The 21,767-nt window shown below is 43.6% G+C and overlaps 1 non-coding gene across 50 annotated transcripts; it reads left to right on the forward strand.

The window, feature by feature from the left end:
* Positions 1 to 13,385: 13,385 nt before the first annotated feature.
* Positions 13,386 to 19,561, forward strand: LOC123071999 (uncharacterized). Of its 50 annotated transcripts, none has more exons than XR_006434768.1 (13): positions 13,389 to 13,893; positions 13,993 to 14,072; positions 14,174 to 14,257; positions 14,815 to 14,901; positions 15,036 to 15,131; positions 15,784 to 15,982; positions 16,679 to 16,800; positions 16,887 to 16,962; positions 17,038 to 17,100; positions 17,264 to 17,432; positions 17,545 to 17,613; positions 18,355 to 18,418; positions 19,139 to 19,561. It is a non-coding gene; the product is annotated as an uncharacterized protein (transcript). The 50 variants fall into 50 exon arrangements; XR_006434769.1 differs by having other exon boundaries at positions 13,993 to 14,043; XR_006434763.1 differs by having other exon boundaries at positions 13,390 to 13,893; positions 13,979 to 14,043; positions 14,486 to 14,901.
* Positions 19,562 to 21,767: the final 2,206 nt, after the last annotated feature.

The following is a 21,767-nucleotide window of genomic DNA, read 5'->3' on the forward strand; positions in this document are numbered from 1 at the left end:
AGTGCTCTTCTAGCTTCCTCACTTCATCAACATATGCTTCCATTAATGGACTTTGGTAGCTCTTGTTTACTTGGCGGACGACAAGTTGTGAGTCACCCCTGACAATAAGCTTCTTGATCCCAAGGTCTGCTGCAATTCTGAGACCGGCAAGCAATCCTTCATACTCTGCGGTATTGTTGGTTGCTTGTTCCTTGGGAAAGTGCATCTGGACTACGTACTTGAGGTGCTCTCCGATGGGTGCGACAAGCAGCGCGCCCGCACCGACGCCTTGCAGCGAAAAGGCACCATCAAAGTACATCAGCCACTCTTTACTTGCTTCTTTGACGGGGATGCTTGTCTCTGGAATTTCTTCATCTGGTGTTGGTGTCCACTCCGCTATGAACTCTGCCAATGCTCTGCTTTGGATAGTTGAAGTGCTCTCAAACTTGAGGCCAAAGCTTGACAGTTCCAGCGCCCACTCGACAATCCTGCCTATTGCTTCTGGATTTTGCAGTATCCTCTTCAGTGGAAAGCGAGTGACGACTGTGATCTCATGTGCTTGAAAGTAATGGCGCAGCTTTCTCGAGGCCATGAGAAGGCCGAAAAGCAGTTTCTGCACGCCGGAGTACCTTGACCTAGCCCCCTGCAGAAGGGAACTAACAAAGTAAACTGGGCGCTGCACCATTCTTTTCTGCATCTTGTCGTGCTCCTGCGCAGATCCATCCTTGTCGGGACCAGAGCTTGTCGGCGAAACCCCCTGCTTGTCACTGGATGCATCTGCCGGGGTTGCTGGCTCATCGTCTACCTCCCTCTCTGCCACTAATGCAGCACTAACCACTTGATTGGTCGCTGCTATATACAGCAGCAACTTCTCTTGCGGCTTAGGTGCGACAAGTGTTGGAGTGGAGGACAGGTATCTCTTCAAGTCCTGCAGCGTAGCCTCCGCCTCCGGAGTCCATTTCATTGGACCTGCCTTCTTTAAAATTTTGAAAAAGGGCAGGGCGCGTTTAGCAGATCTAGAGATAAACCTGCTGAGAGCAGCCACGCAACCGGCAAGCCTTCGTACATCCTTGACGCACTTTGGTGCTTTGGTCTGCTCAATGGCCTTGATCTTGTCGGGATTGGCTTCAATTCCCCGCTGAGACACGAAGAACCCGAGAAGCTTGCCGGAAGGGACTCCAAACACACACTTCTCGGGGTTAAGCTTGAGGTTGATCTTGCGCAGATTTGCAAATGTCTCATCTAAATCTTGGATTAGGGTCGCCCTGTTCTTGCTCTTGACCACTATGTCATCCATGTAGGCTTCCACATTCCTGTGCATCTGCGGTTCAAAAGCATGGTGGACTACCCTTGCGAATGTGGAGCCAGCATTCTTCAAACCGAAAGGCATCCGTACGAAGCAGTACGTGCCACACGGGGTCATAAATGCGGTTTTTTCTTCATCTTCTTCTGCCATGAAGATCTGATGGTATCCTGAGTATGCATCAAGAAATGAAAGCAAATCACATCCGGCTGTGGAGTCAACAATCTAGTCAATACGCGGCAAGGGAAATGGGTCTTTGGGACAAGCTTTATTAACATCAATGAAGTCAATACAAAGTCTCCATTTCCCGTTAGCCTTGCGCACAACAACAGGATTGGCCAACCACGTGGGATGGAGCACTCCTCTGACAAGGCCTGCTACTTCCAACTTCTTGATTTCTTCTGCTATGAATTCTTGGCGCTCCACTGCCTGCTTCCTGACTCTCTGCTTGACGGGCCGCGCATGAGGACAGACGGCAAGGTGGTGCTCAATTACTTTCCTGGGAACACCGGGGATATCGGACGGTTGCCATGCAAACATGTCGACATTCGCCCGCAGGAAAGCAACGAGCGCGCTTTCCTATTTGGGGTCAAGAGTGGCGCTGATGGTGAAGGTACCACCAGCGCCATCCTCCTTAGCGGACACCTTCTTGGTCTCAGGTGGAGCTGCCATTGCCTTCTTACACTTGTCGGTGGAGCTCGATGGTGTGTCCTCGACGGTAGCGCAACACTCCGAAGAGGTGCGCTTGCCGGAGTGGGCATCAGAGCTCTTGCCGGACTTGGTCTTCTTCTTCCCCCCGGGAGCTCCAGCGGTAAGGGTCTTGTGTTCTGCTGCAGCTGCTGCTTCCCGGTAGATCTTGTCGGTGCAGATAAGAGCATCCTTCTTGTCGCCAGGGACAGAGATGATACTTATCGGGCCTGGCATTTTCAGTACGTTGTACGCATAGTGAGATGCTGCCATGAACTTGGCGAGTGCTGGACGGCCAAGGATTCCATTGTAAGGTAACGGAAAATCAGCAACATCAAACGTGACCCTCTCAGTCCTGAAGTTCAGCTCGCTGCCAAATGTTACCGGCAACGTGATTTTTCCCTTTGGCTTGCTCCTTCCCGGGTTGATTCCTTGAAATGTATCGGTCTCTTCGAGCTCGCTGTCAGGGATTTGGAGTTTCTGGAGCACCGCGGAGGAGATCAGATTCAAGCCGGCCCCGCCGTCAACTAGCATCTTTGTGACCTTGAGGTTGCGGATTGTTGGTGAAACCAACATCGGCAAACACCCGACCGCGGTTATGCGATCAGGGTGGTCCTCAATATCAAAGATGATAGGCGTGCTGGACCATTTCAGAGGCTTGCGTGACTCGACGGGTGGTTCTGCTGCATTAACTTCCCGCACCCACTGGTTGAGCTGACGGTGCGAGGTGTGCAGAGAAGCACCACCGTCAACGCACAGGACCTCTCTGGCTTTCTGGAACTCCTGCTCATCAGTCTCCTCATCATCCATGTCTTCATCGTCGTCGTCATCTTCATCCTTGTCGCGGCCGCGAGGAGGTCGGTCCTCTTGCCGTTGCTTGGCTTTGCCGCGGCGTCCTCCTTGACCGGGACGTTTCTTGCCGGATCCCCCAGCACCTTCCTGGGCCTTCTCCTTGTCGCGCCGCTCGTATTCAGCTTTCTGTTGCTCAACAAGCTGCTCGACTTTCTTACAGTTCTGGAGATCATGGCCCTTGGTGCGGTGAATCTTGCAATACTGCTTGTTGGTGCCGTCCTGCTTGTCGGCGACCGCCACCTCCGCGGCAACCTCCTTGCTGGAGTCACCAGCTTTGGCCTCCTTGGCGCCACCACCGTTGCCGGACTGCTCAACAACTAGCACCTCTTTACCTTTTCTCCTTCTGTTGTTCCGCCGCCGGTTTTTCCTTGACGGGGGGAGCATCTTCACTGTCAGATCCTCCTGCCCCTACATTCTCTCCGGGGAGCCTCCTCCCTTCTTCAGCACGTGCACACTTGTCGGGCAGTGCATATAACTCACTGACGTTCCTGATCTTGCACATCGCCATTTCCTCCCGCATCCTGCGGTTTCGCACATTCTAATGGAACGCGCTGATCACCGCGGCAGGGTGGACATCTGGGATGTTGTGCTGCACACTGCTGAACCTCTGAATGTACTTGCGCAGGGGCTCTCCTTCCTTTTGGGCGAGCAAATGAAGATCACTCTCCTGGCCATGAGGCTTGTGTCCGCCTGTGAAGGCACCGACAAACTGATGGCACAGATCAGCCCAAGAAGATATGGAGTTGTCCGGCAAGTGCATGAGCCAGGACCTGACGTTGGGCTTGAGCACCAGCGGGAACTAGTTGGCAAGGATCTTGTCATCTCGCCCCCCGGCAGCCTGTACCGCAATGGTATAGATGCTGAGGAATTCTGACGGATGCGTCTTGCCGTCGTACTTCTCCGGTACGTCTGGCTTGAAGTTCTTTGTGCTGGGCCACTGGACTTGCCGCAGCTCACGAGTGAACGCAGGGCAACCTACCGTGTACGGTAGATCGCCTGGTTCCCCTGGCGCATGCATGTCAACAGAGGGCCCAACGCACTTGTCGGATTGACGCCGCGCTTCTCTCCGGTGCTCGATGCGAGTTCGAGCGTCTTCTTGTTGTCGATCATGAAGAACTTGGTGCTGATCGCGACGAGCTCGTGGATCCGACGATGCGGTGGAGTCGCTGTCGAGGTGGATTCGGCAAGTCGGCGATCTTGGCCTTCGGGGTGGTGATTGCATGGTAGTTGCACCTCCACCCGTTTCGTCGCCACCGGCTCGCGCCTGGCAACCCTCCCGCGGCGGTGACGCGCTCGGCCGCCGTGGAGTGTCGCCGTTGGCGTAGCCGATGAGACTCTGAATGGTGGCCCTCCATTCGTCGATCTTGTCCGACGTCGGAGGGTAATCTAGGAGAAGTTGAGCTCGCGCCAAAGCTTCTGCTGGAGTGGTGGGTGGCAGCGGCGGACGGCGCGAGGAGCGGGACGTGCTCAAACTTCTAACTATGTTAGAAGGAGCAGTATCCCGTCCAGGCGACCGTGCCCCGCTCGTGCCAGCATGCTGGCGTGCATGCTGGTCTTGAGCGCCCCGAGATCCACCAGCTTGGCCTTGGTCTATCATGCGCATGGTGCTGCGAGTGCCATGGTGTTGTTGATCTTGCGCCTCCTGAGAGTGGCGCGGAACATGTACAGTCGCCGAGGTTTGTGCAGCCTTGTTCTTGGACCTGGCAGCATCATGAGCTTCCTCGTCGATGTCCATTCTTCCGCCGGCGTCCATTCCACCATCCGTTTGCTCCACAGGTGGCGGAGGCGACGTGGACGGAGCAGCTGCCACCGAAGTCTTCTTCTTCGGTGGCATGTTGATGAAGGGAATGAAGATCTAGCTCGTGTGAACACCGGATCAGGTTCACACAATCTCGACGCCCCCCTACCTGGCGCGCCAAAGATGTCGGGGGAAACTGACCCACGAACACCTATGGGGCCGGCGGACCGGGCCCCTTTCGGTTCGGCGGGGGGCGGAGGTCACACGAAGAGCAGATCGAGGCAAAGCACACGAGCGGTTTACCCAGCTTCGGAGCTCTCCGGAGAGATAATACTCCTACTGCTGCTTGTCTGGCTATGTTATCTTGTGTTCTTGCTCTTGAGAGAGCGTGGTGTCTTTCTGGTTTACAAATGAGTCGGAGCGACTGAATCTCCGAACCTCCGAACCCCCCTACGTTGCGCATGGGCCTCCTTTTATACGCTAAAGGGGTCACCGACAGGTGGCAACGCAGAGAAGGGCACAAATGTAAAAAGTGAGGTGGTTGGTACAGTTACTTGTATAGTGCACCTTACCTAATTCTGACGGCAGGGGACAAGGGCATTAAATGCCCGTCTGAGTCGTCCAAACAGTGCAGAAAGGGACTGTTAAGGGCGCCACCGTTCGCCACGATGGTGATCTTGTCAGCTTCGCATGCCACAGTGCACCGCTGGCTGCACAGCCTCCCGCCACGCGCGCCTGGAGAGGCCCCCAGAGCGACACGTTGGTGGATGCGCTGGAGCGTGGGCACAGAGTGGCCGCCTGCCGCGGCAAGCGCCTTGCCGCTGCTGCTATCTTGTCGGGCCCGGAGGCTTGTCGCTCACCGGGCTTCGAGGTACCTTGGTTAGTCTTCCCGGCAAGCTCCTCTTGCCGGGGCCTTGTTGCCTTGTCGGAGCGCGTGGCGCGTCGCGGCAAGTTCCTTGGAGTGCCTCGGTTGGCCTTCCCGGCAAGCTCGTCTTGCCGGGGCCTTGTATCCTGAGCTTAAATACTTTGTTCTTGAATGGCTCCAAGGAAACCTTGGAGAGTCTTGGTGTTCGCCCGGCAAGCCTTGCCGCGGGGCGCTGCAACTGCCCGTGCACAAGTTCGGGGTACTAGGGTACCCCTATTCTAGTACACCGACACCTTCGGTTAATAGGTTAGTCCCAAAATAATATAAAAGAGCATATTAAAGCCCATTAAACATCCAAAACAGATAATATAATAGCATGGAATAATAAAAAAATTATAGATACGTTGGAGACGTATCACTTGGGCATCCCCAATCTTAGGCTCTTGCCACTCCTCATTCCGTAGTCCATCAAATCTTTACCCAAAACTTGTAAACTTCACAACACAAAACTCAACAGAAAACTCACGAGATCCGTTAGTATAAGAAAACAAATCACCACTTTTTGGTACTGTTGTGAACACATTCTTTATTTATATTTGTGTAATATCTACTGTATTCCAACTTCTCTAGGGTTCATACCCCCCGATACTACCCATAGATTCATTAAAATAAGCAAACAACACAAAGAAAACAGAATCTATCAAAAACAAAACAGTCTGTAGCAATCTGGAAACTTCAAATACTTACGTAACTCCAAAATTTATACAAAATTAGGATAACCTAGGAAATTTGTATATAAATATTTTGTAAAAAATTCAGATCAAAAGTGCACTTCTGTGATTTTTGAAAATTATTTTACTGGGCGCAAAAGTTTGTGTTTTTCAGCAAGATCAAATCAACTATCATCGTAAGCCATCCCAAAGGTTTTACTTTGCTCAAACACTAACTAAAACACCAAAACACATCTAACCAGAGGCTAGATAATAAATTTATTGGAAAACAGAACCAAAAACAAAAAGCATGAAAATGAAATTGGGTTGCCTCCCAACAAGTGATATTGTTTAACGCCCCTAGCTAGGCATAAAACATAAATCTAGGTATTGTCATCTTTGGCATTAAATCCATAAGTAGCCCTCATAATAGATTCATAAGGCAACTTAATTTTATTTATTGGAAAGTGTTCCATGCCCTTCCTTAACAGAAATTGAAATGTAATGTTTCCTTCTTTCATATCAATAATTGCACCAATCATTCTAAGGAAATGTCTACAAGAATAATAGGACAAATAGGATTGCAATCTATATCAAGCACAATGAAATATAAGAGCACATAATTCCTATCTACAACAATAAGAACGTCATTAATTCTTCACATAGGTTTCTTAATAGTGCAATCCGCGAGATGCAAATTTAAAGAACAATCATCAAATTCATGAAAACCTAGCACATCACATAAAGTTTTTGAACATGGAAACACTAGCACCCAAATCACACAAAGCATGTCACTCATAATATTTAATTTTAATCTTAATAGTAGGTTCCCAGTCATCATAAAGCTTTCTAGGGATAGAGACTTCCAACTCAAGTTTTTCTTCAAAAGATTTCATCAAAGCATCAATGATATGTTTAGTAAAAGCTTTATTTTGATTATAAGCATGAGGAGAATTCAACATGGATTGCAACAAGGAAATACAATCTATCAACAAACAATTATCATAATTAAAATCCTTGAAATCCAAGAGAGTGGGTTCGTCGCTACTTAAAGTTTTGACCTCTCTAATCCCACTTTTATCAATTTTTGCATCAAGATCTATAAACTCCGAATCATTGGGATGCCTTTTAACTAAAGTGGACTCATCTCCAGTCCCATCTTTATCAAGATGTATATTAGAAAAGAAAGATTCAATAGGAGTCACTTCAATCACTTTAAGATATTCATCATTATTTTCAAGAAAACTAGAAGAACACGCTTTTACAAACCAATCTCGCTTAGCACGCATCCTAGCGGTTCTTTCTTTGCACTCATCAATAGAAATTTTAATAGATTTCAGAGATTCATTAATATCATGCTTGGATGGAATAGATCTAATTTTCAAAGAATCAATCTCAAGAGAAATTCTATCCATGTTCCTAGCCAAATCACCAATCTTAAGAAATTTTTCTTCAACCATAGCATTGAAATTATTTTGAGAACTAATGAAATATTTAATATTGTTCTCAAGATAAGAGGGCATATTATTATAATTTCCATAAGAATTGTTGTAGGAACTACCATAATTATTAGAGGAATTACTAGGAAACGACCTAGGATTAAAATTACCTCTATACGCGTTATTACCAAAATTGTTCGTACCAACAAAATTCACGTCCATAGATTCGTTGTTATTCTCAATCAAAGTAGACAAAGGCATATCGTTAGGATCAATAGGAGCACTCTTAATAGTAAACGATTTCATAAGTTCATCCATCTTTCCACTCAAAACATTGATTTCTTCAATCACATGCACTTTTTTACTAGTAGAGGATCTTTCGGTATGCCATTGAGAGTAATTAGACATGATATTATATAGGAGTTTAGTATCTTCTCCTAATGTGATTTCCATAAAAGTACCTCCGGCGGCCATATCTAAAAGATTTCTATCAGCAAAATTCAATCCGACATAAATTTTTTATATGATCATCCATAAACTTAAACCATTAGTAGGGTAATTTCGTATCATCAATTTCATCCTCTCCCAAGATTGTGCCACATGTTCATGATCAAGTTTCTTAAAATTCATTATATCGTTCCTAAGGGAGATGATCTTAGCAGGAGGAAAATACTTGGAAATAAAAGCATCTTTACACTTATTCCATGAATGAATACTATTTTTAGGCAAAGATGAAAACCAAGTTTTAGCATGATCTCATAGTGAGAATGGGAATAGCTTCAATTTAACAATACCATTATCCACATCTTTCTTATTTTGCATATCACACAACTCAATGAAAGTATTTAGATGGGATGAGGCATCTTTGCTAGGAAGGCCGAAAAATTGATCTTTCATAACAAGATTCAGCAAAGAAGCATTAGTTTCATAAGATTCCGCACTAGTGACGGGAGCAATCGGAGTACTAATAAAATCATTATTTTTAGTATTGGAAATGTCCTAGAACTTGGTATTGTCCTGAGACATCGTGACAAAGCAAGCAATCTAACACACAAGCAACCAAAAAGCAAACAAAAAAGATGAATGGAAGAAGGGTGAATAAAAAGGCAAATCTTTTTGTATTTTTTCTGAAAACGTTTTAGAAGTAGGGGAGAGGAAAACGAGAGGCAAATGGCAAATAATGTAATGCAAGAGATGAGAGTTTATGGTGGGTACTTGGTAGGCTTGATGTAGATCACCCCGGCAATGGCGCCATGAATTCTTCCTGCTACTTCTTGAGCTTGCATTGGTTTTTCCCTTGAAGAGTAAAGGGTGATGCAGCAAAGTAGAGATAAGTATTTCCCTCAGTTGAGAACCAAGGTATCAATCCAGTAGGAGATACAAGCAAGTCTCCAATATATGCACCTGCACAAACAATCAAACACTTCCACCCAACGCGATAAAGGGGTTGTCAATCCCTTCATGGTCACTTGCAAAGGTGAGATCTGATAGAGATAGGTATAAAAGATTACTAAAAATTAAAACAAAATAAAAGTAAATAAATTGCAGCAAGGTATTTTGGGGTTTTTGGTTTACAGATCTAAAAATATATGATGGAAAATAGACCCGGGGGCATAGGTTTCACTAGAGGCTTCTCTCTTGAAGAAAAATAATACGGTGGGTGAACAAATTACTGTTGAGCAATTGATAGAAAAGCGCAAAGTTAGGACGATATCCAAGGCAATTATTATGCATATAGGCATCACGCCCGTGCCAAGTAGACCGACTCCTGCCTGCATCTACTACTATTACTCCACACATCGACCGCTATGTAGCATGCATCTAGAGTATTGAGTTCATAAAGAATGGAGTAACGCCTTAAGGAAGATGACATGATGTAGAGGGATAAACTCAAGCAATATGATGAAAACCCCATCTTTTTACCCTTGATGGCAATAATACAATACGTGTCTCGCTATCCCTACTTTGTCACTGGGTGAAATCACGCAGGATTGAACCCAAAACTAAGCACCTCTCCCATTGCAAGAAAAATCAATCTAGTTGGCCAAACCAAACTGATAATTCAAAGAGAAATACAAAGATATCAAATCATGCATATAAGAATTCAGAGAAGATTAAAATAATATTCATAGATAAGCTGATCATAAATCCACAATTCATCGGATCTTGAGAAACACACCGCAAAAGAAGATTACATCGGATAGATCTCCAACAACATCGAGGATAACATTGTATTGAAGATCAAAGAGAGAGAGAGAGAGAAGAAGACATCTAGCTACCAGCTATGGACTTGTAGGTCTGTGGTAAACTACTCACGCTTCACCGGAAGGTCAATAGAGTTGATGTAGATGCCCTCCGTGATCGAATCCCCCTCCGGCAGGGTGCCGGAAAAGGTCTCAAGATGGGATCTCACAGGAATAGAAGGGTACGATGGTGGAAAAGTATTTTGGTGGACGCTTCTGGTGGTTTTGGAATATCTGAAGATTTATAGAGCTAAGAGGGAGGTCAGTGGACTCCCGTGGGGCCCACAAGCCAGGGGGATGCCCCCATAGGGCACACCCTGAGGGCTTGTGGATCCCTCGGGACTCTTCTGACTTGGCATCCAAGTTTTGTGGATGTCTTCTGATCCAAGAAAAATCATCGTAAAGTTTTATTCCGTTTGGACTCCGCTTGATATTCCTTTTCTGTAAAACTCAAAAAAAGAAGGAAAAACAATAAACTAGCACTGGGCTCTAGGTTAATAGGTTAGTCCCAAAAATAATACAAAATAGCATATTAATGCATATAAAAAATCCAAAACAGATAATATAATAGCATGGAACAATAAAAATTATAGATACATTGGAGACATATCAGCAACGAAAACTAAAGATTCGGTATGTTGATGAGGGTGCGAAGCATAATTACCATGAGGGCATGGAGGTTGGCTAATGGAGAAACCCCTCCGAGCATGCCAGAGATGGAGGAAGGGCTGCTATGAGCGGTGGTGGAGGGTGCTGGTGCTGGTGCTGGTGTGGGAGCGGGTGCGATCGCGATAGCAGGTCCGGGTGCGGTGTTCACCGAGTTGCTCCTAGCGAAGCTGGGAATGGTAAAATCATCAACCTTTGCGTCTGGATTTTCATTCACCTAGTTGACAACAGCCGGAATCAAGGAAGTAAACGTAGCTTCCATATCACTTCTGCATGTAGCTACTACTACCTGCATAATGTCAGCTTTGGTACCAGCTTTGGATTTCTAGATCACCTACGCCACCTTCACGTCAATAGTCACTTGGCTCAACTTTCTTCTCTGCCTTTTTTCTCCGTGCCCTCGTGGTAGTAGTACTTCCACGTGGCGTCATCTCCGACGGCATGCACACGTCCATACTGCGGCCGTTGGTTCATCGGGTGTCCCTGCATTATGTTAATTTCCCGGTTGAAAGGGGTGTCCCACTTGTACTTCATCGACGACTGAGACAACGAGTCAATTTCAGATGGAAGCCTGCATTGCTCTCTCTGCAAAATGAACGTGAACCATTTACAAATGTGACTAGAACGTAGTCGACTAGATCAGAAGCTAATATAAGATGGTAAAATAATAATTACCAGTATTCGCATGAACTCCCTCGTCGGCGTGTGCGTGTACCATTCCTTTTTTTTCTTGCCCCACTTGTACCGGGCCCTTATGAAGTCACGCTCCTACAAGTTGCTGAACTCTGCAAAGGGGTCTAGGAGCCCCTGACTTTCACGTTCCGCGTCCACCTTAGCCCGTGGCTTCCGAGGCGGTGGTTCCCCATGTTCGTGGCCTGAAGCTCCTTCATTCTCTCCAACTTGGCCTTGGATTCATCGACAACGCAAGTCTCCTTGAATTTTTTGTAGTCCTCTTCCGTAATTGTCAGATTCTCTGCAAAATTCTCAGTGTACGGTGAACGGTCTACTTCAATCAATTTTTTTTACCCTAACTTTCCAGACGCTCAATACTTTGCTAAACTTTCCTAGGGCTTTGTTGTTTATCTTTTCCATGACATCATCTTTCCACGGTTCGACCTCGTCATTTCGGTCGGGGAACTAGAATCTCACGTGCAACCTAGTTAGGAGGAGGTGCTCGAAATGTGGTTTCTTCCTTTTGTCTGTGTTGTTGATGTTGGCGGTATCCCGTAGGACGCATCCTATTTGGTTGCCGTAGCACGCTAACACATCCTGTGGCATTATTGGCTCGAATTCGTTGGGGTGCACCTCAGTGACCACCAGTCTTCCGATGCCGAGCTTTGGGCGTCATGCCCTCTTATTATTTGTTTCAGTGTTGGCTTGCGTACCACCTCTCGTGGTCTGGTTGCTACCATCACACGTGTCGATCTTGGTGCCGGTGTTGGTGGCATTGGTGCCGGTGTCTGGCACCACCACCACCCTCCATGATGAGAAGGGTGCCCTGCGACCCTTGCTCTTCCCGACTAGCCAGAAAGCAAAGGTAAGCGTGTGCATTCTCTGCGGTGGCATGAGAACTTCCGGCTTCATCGTTGTCAGCCATGTTTCCTAGGGGTTCAATGTGCTCACCAATTCTCGAACTAATAAAATGAATAGTGACATAAAAATGGCCTATGTTTTGCAGGAATATCGTTTCATTCACGTCCCGACAAATCTGGGGTGCTCGATATTTCCTACTTTCTAGCATACCACATGCCAAAATTGATGGGAAACTTCGGCATGACCTTTGCTCAAAACAAGACATATCAAGCGCCTGAAATTTGCCGGCATGGAAATGAATGAACATTCTGGCAAAACATAGGCCACCGGAGTTTCCCTGCAAACAAGAAAAGTCAAGATAGCACTTGGGCAAGCACATATCCATCATTTTCCAAATATCACATGTCCAAATATCAATCATATTTGAGCAACTACATCACTAGATATACATGAGCAACCACATAGACCACTTCAAATTTGCATATAATAGGGCCACTTCAAGAAAATCTAGAATTTGAAGAAAATCATAGTGTTTGATACTTCAATAAAATCTACACAAATCATGCTCTCTCAAACTCAATTCAAAAAGCAAGTATAGATGGCCGAACCCTAGAATCCCTAGAACATTATGGTTTAGTGTATGATCATATGCTTCCATATAGCTGCAGTTCTAATCAGTATACAAGTAATGGTCCTAGTTCTAGTAATATAACATATTTCTTGTTATTGTTTATAGTGTCTATGTTATATATATACACAGTAGCAATCATGTGGGTATATGATATCAGGAGTATGTGTTATCTTTCTTCATGGATAATTTACAGTAGCCATCATATAAGTGTAGTACATATGGAATAGATACTATACTTTTCTGTGCCCATTCTTTCTTTCCCTCCTTCTCTCACTGATAAGAACAACTTGCTCCTTGATCTTAGCCATTTATTTTCCCTCTCTCTTGCCTATCTTTCTATCCAGCATAAGAACATATGGTAAACAAGAACAAATGTAATACAAAGTACTGCTAGTATTTAGACAAATACATGGATTAGGTACTACGAGTTGGTACCCGACACGTAGGAGACTAACTATGTTTCGATGCATACTTGGGATATGAAAAAAAATGGTGGTCTGCGGGATCGCTCGCTCCCGATGGATTTGCTTTGCATACATATCTAACATATAAAGCCTGCTAGGGTACCCACCCATCTGGAGGGCTTCGCGCGCGCACAATGGTCGGCCGCTCGATCAACTCGCTCGATCGTTTTTCACCCTCGATTTTTACTGTTCATTGCTATTTTTTGTTACATCTTTGACTGATTTACTAGGTGACTGCCACTGGCCCCATAAAATTGTTGGTCCATGCGGCAGCGAAGTGCTCGTCGACTCGGTCGGTGACCAATGAAGACGCCCGTGAAAAAACCTAGATCGAGCAGTCAAAGGGATCACGTCCTCCTCGTTCCATCCACTCCCTCGCCTCCTTCTTCCTCCCCATCCGGCGGCGCCTCCTTCCTCTTTCCCACGGCCTCCCGCATCGTGCTGAGCCTCGCCGGCCGCTTCCCCCAGCCGGTGTCCCTCTCCAGATGCATCCTCCCCGAGATTCGGGTACGGAGAGAGTCACGGTGGCAGGGGCAGATGCGTGAGGACGAGGAGGCCATGGTCATGGTGGCGCGACGGAGGTCGTGGCTCGCCCCCCGCCGCCTCTCTCGTGCCCCCCTTTTCCCTACCCCCTCCCCGGCGTCCTTGCCTCTGCCATGGCCTCCGCCCGATTCCAGATCGGCCGCAGGTCGAGGAGCGGTTGCTGTAGTGAGGGCAGCAGCGTGCAGAGGGGGAGAGGTCAAGGACGGTTGCCAGTTCATGGAGGAGAGATGCAACACAACGGTGAGCTCTTTCTTCCTCCTTTCCTCATCTTCCCATGGTGAACTGAGCTCATACTTCCTTTTCTTTCTTCTAATTATGCACATAGTGTTTGGGTTGCAGTTGATTCCTACGCTGAGTTTTAGTGGTGGCATGGTGTCCATCTCCAGGCCGGTTGCAACCTTCTGCCCCCATCATTCCCTGTATTTTTTTCATAATTTACACACTAAGTTGTAGATTGGTCGGATCTATTGGCATTAGGCAGCACAAGAATAACAATAGTTGTCAGCTTTTTCATGTGCAGGTTCAGCAGCGGCAATCCTCGAGATAGATTTAGGCCGATCTGAATAAACAGAGATGAGCAGCAGCAGGGTTGGGTGCTCCATTTGTATGCGTTGCATTGGTTAATTTTGTTGTGCTCATGTTTCTGTTTCATGCTATTGTCCACGAGTTCTACTTGTTGCTTATTTCCAATTAAGTACTTAGTTCCATAATGCTCTGGCCAACCTATTTTATTGCAACATTTGTGGTTCTTTTGTGCCAGATTAGGTGTTTGTATTTTTTTCCGAGTTCTTATGGCATACTTTCTTAAGATTTTTATTTGTGACACTTGCAGAAGTGCGGTTCAACATTAGTTAGTAATGCCCAGTAAGTTACTAAGGTGTTATGTAACTGCAATCCTTGAAAGCAGAGATGAGATATCTATCCAATTCTACATATATGGTTTAAAGTTCATTGCGACAACCTTGCTCATATGTTTCGATTACTACAGAGCAAGGTTGGTTTAAAGTTCATTCTAAAATTCTTCTCTTTGTTGTATCATTTCTACATATATCCTTTAAAGTTAGAGAAATTTAGATGTGAAATGCCCAGAGTATTATGTCACACTTTTATCAGATTGCCAAGTTGGTAGCCGCTTTTGCGATTATAAATGTTTTTTTTCAGAGCGGCTGCTACTTCAGTGCCCAACTTTGAAGAATGTACATGCATTTGGATGCCAAGATATGTCGATTGGTGCAATTAGAACCCCAGGTATTACTTTGTTAACACATTTCTCATCCCAAATATTTTTTTCAGTTTGAGCTTTCTCCCATAACTCGTACGGATTGATGAGAGGTTTGATACAAATATCCATATAATTATGCTTTCTTCTATACGCTATGCAGGTGGCTATGTTGTTGATGGGGATTAATTATTGTACTACCCGCAAGAAAATATTGTACTGACATATCTGAGAATTTTAATGATCTATCTGCAACCAGGTAGCTATGCTCACATCAAATTATTATTTTTATGTGCTTCAACTCATTTAACTGCATGTTAATTTGCTCATAAACTTCCTGATGCAGCTACAAATTTCTTTGTAAAACTTATTGATTATTCTGAAATCTTATTCCTAGGTATTAAGCTCCAGGCTGAGTGCAGGTTTCTTTTTGCAAAAAACAAAACACGTAATGCTACAGCCTCAGCAGCGTATTGTCCATTCAAATATCTGGAATTGGCATGCATATGTTGCTTGTTTTTTCATACATTTTTAGTTTTTGTGTCTCTTTGGTATGAATTAGCAGAATATTTTTTCATGGTGTGAAGTATTAGCGACATTTACTATTTTGGATGTTGAGATGCCAGCTTGGCTTCCCTTTTTTGTTTTAGAGATGAGTTTGGCTTCTCTTTTAGGATGCATTACGGTACTACATGATTGTTGAGTTCCTATTGTTTGCTTTTCTCTGTTCGTCAATTTTTTTGATTGCTTCTGGAGAAACCATATTACTACGCAGTTGCTGCCATTGTAAGAGATGTCATTCTTTTTAGGTGGTAAGGTGATATGGTCAGTTTATGTTATAGGGTGTGATGTGAAGCTCATGCTGGTTCATTACAAGAGGTTATGTACCACTCATGTCTTATTTTCTGCAGGTACCTGCCATTCTCTGATCCATATTCTAGATGCTTCCATTGCTACAACATTCTCAAGCTATATTGCAAAGTTTGTTGCTTATATAGTTATTACTATTGGTCTATATGGTGTCGGCTGGATGTGTGCCACCTGAAAGATCTCATTGTTTGTAACCAGGCAATACAAACATTCCATTACTACCAGACATGTCTTTCTTTGGTAAATTTCATTCTTTTTTTGCTGCATTGTACCTTCCATAGGTTTGTTTCCAGTGGTCCTATACCTTTCATTTTTTTTCGATCTCTGTTCTTACATTTATATTCTATTCATCTCCGGTTCTGATATGTCATAGGGTTGATTGAGTATTGTTTCCTTTATGTTGGAACAATGGTCCAGGGTAGTGTCTACAAGGGGGTGCTCTGTGCTCTTGGCGTTATCTGTTAGCCTTTTCTGTATATAGTCTTCTAGTTATGTTCTTTAGAATATCATCCAAATCATGACTGCTATGACCCAAACTATAAGAGCTAAAAAAACTGCTGCTCGATGCGATTTTAGATTTATTTGAACAAAAGACTACTAGGTGATCTTCCAGATGTATTTGGCAAGTAGCGGCTCTGAAATTGCTGGCTATAGCATCGCATATCTTTTTTCTTGATTGTCACAACAACAATTTTTCATGTATCTGAATGGTGATCTCGCCATTCACCAAGGAGGGATAAAAGTTTGGTATCCACTGGCATTTTTTTTGTTCATCAATCTTGCCGAGATATCAAACATGTGCTTACTTGATTACGAGGATGACTTTCTTATGTGCTTGATAGATAGAATGCCTTAATAGATAGCATGCCTCTGATTTTCTTATTTGAGCATGTTTTTATACAGAGAATTTGATTTGCTTGTTTTCCACTTCTTTAGGAATATGAGGAGGGAGCTCTGTTGTTGTCAGTGGCTACATCATTTCGACCAGTGATATGGTTAATCTTTGCGATGTGGACCAATGGCATGATCTGTACCTAAGGTTGGAGTTGCTGAATTAGGTAAGAAAAAAAATGAGAACCATTTGCTTGTTTTTCACTTCTTTAGGGATATGAGGAGAGAGTCTTACAGCTCTATTGTTAATCAGCTACTTCCTTTTGTGGATGATTAATTATTTGCATGAAGGTTCAGAGAATGGCCTCTATTGCCTTACAGTCCAACTGGTAAATAGAACAGTGCCTTACATGAGCACTGATGGTGATCTTATATACTTATACGTATATGTTTCTGTATTGCAGAACACGTGAGAAATTACTGATGCGCATGGATGACAGCTTTCCCACGACGAAGCAAAATTGCAGGTGATTTTCTCTACTTTCTAATATTATCCATATATCACAGGGGAATGATGGGTAGTTTTAAAAGGGATTAGTGGTTCATCGCACTTTTTCTAGCTTCTTTTGGCCTCCAAATGATATACAAGGCAGTCAAGTTCCATCCTCTAATTTCTTGTGATTTTTATAGGACCTATTAGGATGCATACCTGAAGGAGTGCATCTACTGGCCCAGCTGAAAATCGATCTCTATTTGGTTTATGTATTCTATTTTTGCTCTCGGTTTTGTCTACCGCTCGTCCTTGGTATGCTCATCCATCTTGCCTGCTTTGCTTGCCTCCTTCTCCTCTCCAATTCAGGTAGATGGATTGTTCTTTTATTTTTCTGTGGAACGACTCTTATTTTACTTGTCTGTGCTCTGTATCATAGCATGCTGGTGCACTGACCACTTCATCTCCATTTATTGAGCAGGTTCTGCGATCCCTTGTGTTGCTGCGTCCCGATCTCCAGCTTTGTTGCATCTCTGTTCTGCTCCTCGAGGTTTGCTTGTTTTCTGTCTAGCTAAAATGCATATTTCCTTCCTGCACGTGTTGTCATGGTGTTTAAATTGGATTTGGTGGTGGAAGGGGGGGGGGGTCTGGAACTAAAACGAAATTTAGTTTGATGTTATCATATATCCCGGGTCGTGTGTATGTATCTCGTTGGATAAAGGAAGATTGAGTGAATGTAGGTGTAGCTTCATGAGCGCCGGTCAAGGTTCTTAGCGAGTTCTTTGTAGGCATAATTTTCTTCTATTCAACAATGCATTTTAAATAGTGAAACTGGTCCTAATTATTCCATGCTGGAGTTAAAATTGTGCATCTTGTTATGTATTTTGGGAAGAGCAGCAGTTCATAATTTTCTCTATAATATTCATGTCATTCAGTCAAGATAGTGTGCTGTTTATTTTTCTTTCTTCAGGTAGGAAACACATGTTGATTTCTTGACCACCTCAAGTGATCCAGTGATCCAATGTTAGATGAAGTGTTTTAATATTTTTTGCTCATGCTTATTCCCGGAAACACAGCTCAATGGAATAAGCTCTGTAACTTTTATTTAGCATATCACACATACAAGTATACTGATATTATATTAGGACTTAATGACGGATAACATAACACTTATTTTTAACTGCATACATAGCATGGTCTTGTCATATCTTCTTATGGTGTATCTATTATTCATGTACATACTCTGTGTGGTATTCACATGGTTGTGTCGCCATTGACATCCTTGTTGTAGGTGCTCAACAGGAGAAGCACTCAATAGGAGAAGCAGGAGCAGCGGAGCGTTCGCCTCGTTGCAGGTCGACTTCTGGTCCCTTCTCTTCTTACTGATTTATTCCTCCCCTTCTCTTCCAGTCCCCTACTCACAGAGCTTCTCATTTTATTTTTGTAGATTTGGTTTATCTATGTCTGCAGGTTGTTTGATAAAAATCCAAAAAGGCTGACATGGTAGAATTAATCTATGTAAATCGTGTGATTTTATTTTTCTATAATTTAGTTCCAGTCAAAGATAACAAGTTAGTAGTCCCATTATTTTTTTGCAATTTAGGTACTGAAGGAGATCAGAATGCTTTTATTTCTATTTACATCATGGGCTTTATTATAGAACAACCACAGTGGAGAAAATTATCTCATATTTATTAATATCTTTTATTGTTTGTGTTTAGTGAATAAAAACTGCAGTAGATTCCCACCTCTTATTATGGATGCACAAGTGCTTCACAATGTTTCGTTGCTGACATCTTTGCCCTGTCTGTCTAGGTTAAATGTCAGTGCTTCACAATGCACTTTATACTTTGCACGATCTAACAATGCATGCCAGACTTCTGATAATTATACAATAGTATGCAGCGATGCTACTAAGACATGCTGAATGCGGAGTTTTATTTTATCTATGTTAGTACCCATGCGAATATTGAATTGTTTTACTTTGATGGTTTAGCACATGTCATAATATAGTCGGTAGTTAGGAGAATGCATTAATCTTTTTGTTTCTTAGGCAAATAGTTCTCATGTTACAGGGTGCGTGGACAAACAGATGCCAGGGGCATTGTTTCACACAACACCTACACCAATGACCACTGGACAAGTGAAGTAAAGGGACTTGTGAACAACATGAAAAACTTTCAGCCATCTTTTGATTACATGGAAATATGCCTTTGATGCATCCGTGTTATTATTTACTGACCGACTGTGTTTAGCAACTTCAGTGTGTCGATCAAAATTACTACTCCCTCCATTCGAAAAAGCTTGTCCCACGAATGATTGTATGTAGCATCAAGTGGTAGATACATCCATTTGAGGAACAAGCTTTTCCGGATCGAGGGAGTATATGATGTAATTGACCAATATCACTAAGAAGTGCTCCTGGACACAAAATGCTCTATATTATCATGTCTTGAATTTTCTAATTGCAAACTCAAACATTTGCATTTTGTTCTTCATTTCAGTTGGGCTTTTGTGTCAATTTTATCAATTTCATACATTACAAATGAGAAAAATATATATTTTTATACAGATCCACGACACTTCGCAAAAGAGTGTACAACAACATCGTCTGCTACCAAAAAAAAGCAAAGTAATCTCTTTTTAGTTCTTGCTTCAAATTTTCTCGCGCGCCAAATGGCGCGACAGGTCATCTAGTACATGGAAAGAGCAAAAGCCACACGAGGTCACGGGGAAAAAGAGGACAGAACCTCACGCAGGCACGCACAGAAGAGAAAAAGACGCTCCTGATGGATTTGATTAGCATATATTTAAATTTTGGTCACAAACCACATAGGGGGTAAACAATAATGCTAAACATACAAATGTTTACATGCTTTTACACGCTGTCTAGGATCTTTTTAAACTAACTAACCTCTCCCCCCCTGATTTTCATGGAGGTGAGCCCCTTCTCCCCCTTAATCTCCAATCAAAACCCACCTTTATGTAAAAACATGTATCCTTTTGTACGTGTAAAAAGGTCATTTCAATTGTCATTTAACACCGTTAAGGCTTAAAATGTATGGAAGTGTTATAAAGGGCATAAAATTAAACTCGATGTTAGATAAGGAAGGAAAATATTTTCAGTGTTAAATAGGGAAAAAATTTAAGACAGTGTTAAATAAGGAATTTTCTCCACTTTTTACTTTTCTATAAAATACATATATACGATAGACCAATAATATCACCTCTGTTTATTAGTAGGTATAGATGAATTAAATATTTTTGAAAAAGCATGAACACTTTTACAAATTATACATATGTTTTTCAATTCTTTGAATACTTTTTTAATTATATCATCATTTTCTAGATCACATGAACAATTTTAAAAATACATGTGTATTTAAAAAAATGTCAATACTACTACCTCTCACTATTATGAGGCTTTTTGGATATTTCAATATGGACTACATATAGATTGAAATGAGTGAACAAAAATACTAAAACGCGTATATATACATCTGATCCAGAAAAAATTAGAACATCTTATAATCCTATAACAGTGAACGAAGAAATATATTAGACATACACTCCCTTTTATTAGTAGGTATAGATACATATTTTTTTGCTAATAACAATTGAGTCCATCAATCTGCCACAAAAGGCAACAACTTTGATGGCGTAGCCCATTTGATCTTCAAGGAGCACACCGATCGATCAATGGACTCCCAGGCATAGTTAGGCTCGAGTCTGCCTTATTATAGGACCATCAACAACGAATGCACATCCAACAATACACAACTCATTCAGTCTCACACTCATACACACCGAAAGCAAAGCTTCTCAACTCTGGACAACCACCAAAGTAACCCAAATTATATTACACCTTCACGCCGGACAAAACCCTAGCTAGGGTTTGCTTCCCACCCTGCTGCGTGTCAGACAGCGATTTTGGCGGCTGCTATTGGTCGATGGCCATCACCGTCGTGGCTGAGATGGACCACGCCGAGGAGGGGATTTGGCTGACGAAGACACGAGGAGGAGCATGTAGAGGAGGGCTGGGGAGAGGAGGACAGCGGTGGCGGCGGCAGCGCGTTAGATCGTATGCGTGTGCGTGTGTGTGTGTGCGCGCGCGCGCGCGTGCGCGTGCGTGCGTGCGTGCTCTCTTTTTGTCCTAAACAATCGTCTAGATCGTGTGTTGGTACGAGGGGAGGGGGAGCACGAGAAGCGGCCTGGTTTTTGATGCGCGTGTGTAAGACCGGACGAAAAAAAAGGAACAAAAGGTGGGGGTTGTTTAAGGAAAATGAGGGGAGGGGTCGGATCAGTGGGAGGGGGATCGATCAATGGGTATGAAACGAAACGACGTACCAACTCCCCCTCTAGGAGTTGAGATATTGTGGTATTACCGTGAAAGTTATTGGGAAGGCGTAAGAGAGAGAAGAGAGAACATACATGGATTCGTAACTAAAAATTGAAGAGATTGTGTAAGAGAAAGAGGGAAGAGAGAAAATATGTGTTGTGTCGTTGCTGACTAGGATAAAATTTAGTAAAAAGAGTGACTGGCTTTTACAATTAAGAGAATAAACCAAACCACTTAATGTAAACCCTAGGGTTTATGCTTTAAACCAAAGGAATTCTTATAAAATTCCACTAACCCAAAGGAACGGAATTATATATTCCTACAAAACAAAGGACTCTAAAAGTATTTTCCCTAAGAAACCCTAT

The sequence above is a fragment of the Triticum aestivum genome, chromosome 3B (genome assembly GCF_018294505.1).
Source record: "Triticum aestivum cultivar Chinese Spring chromosome 3B, IWGSC CS RefSeq v2.1, whole genome shotgun sequence".
Taxonomy (NCBI): domain Eukaryota; kingdom Viridiplantae; phylum Streptophyta; class Magnoliopsida; order Poales; family Poaceae; genus Triticum; species Triticum aestivum.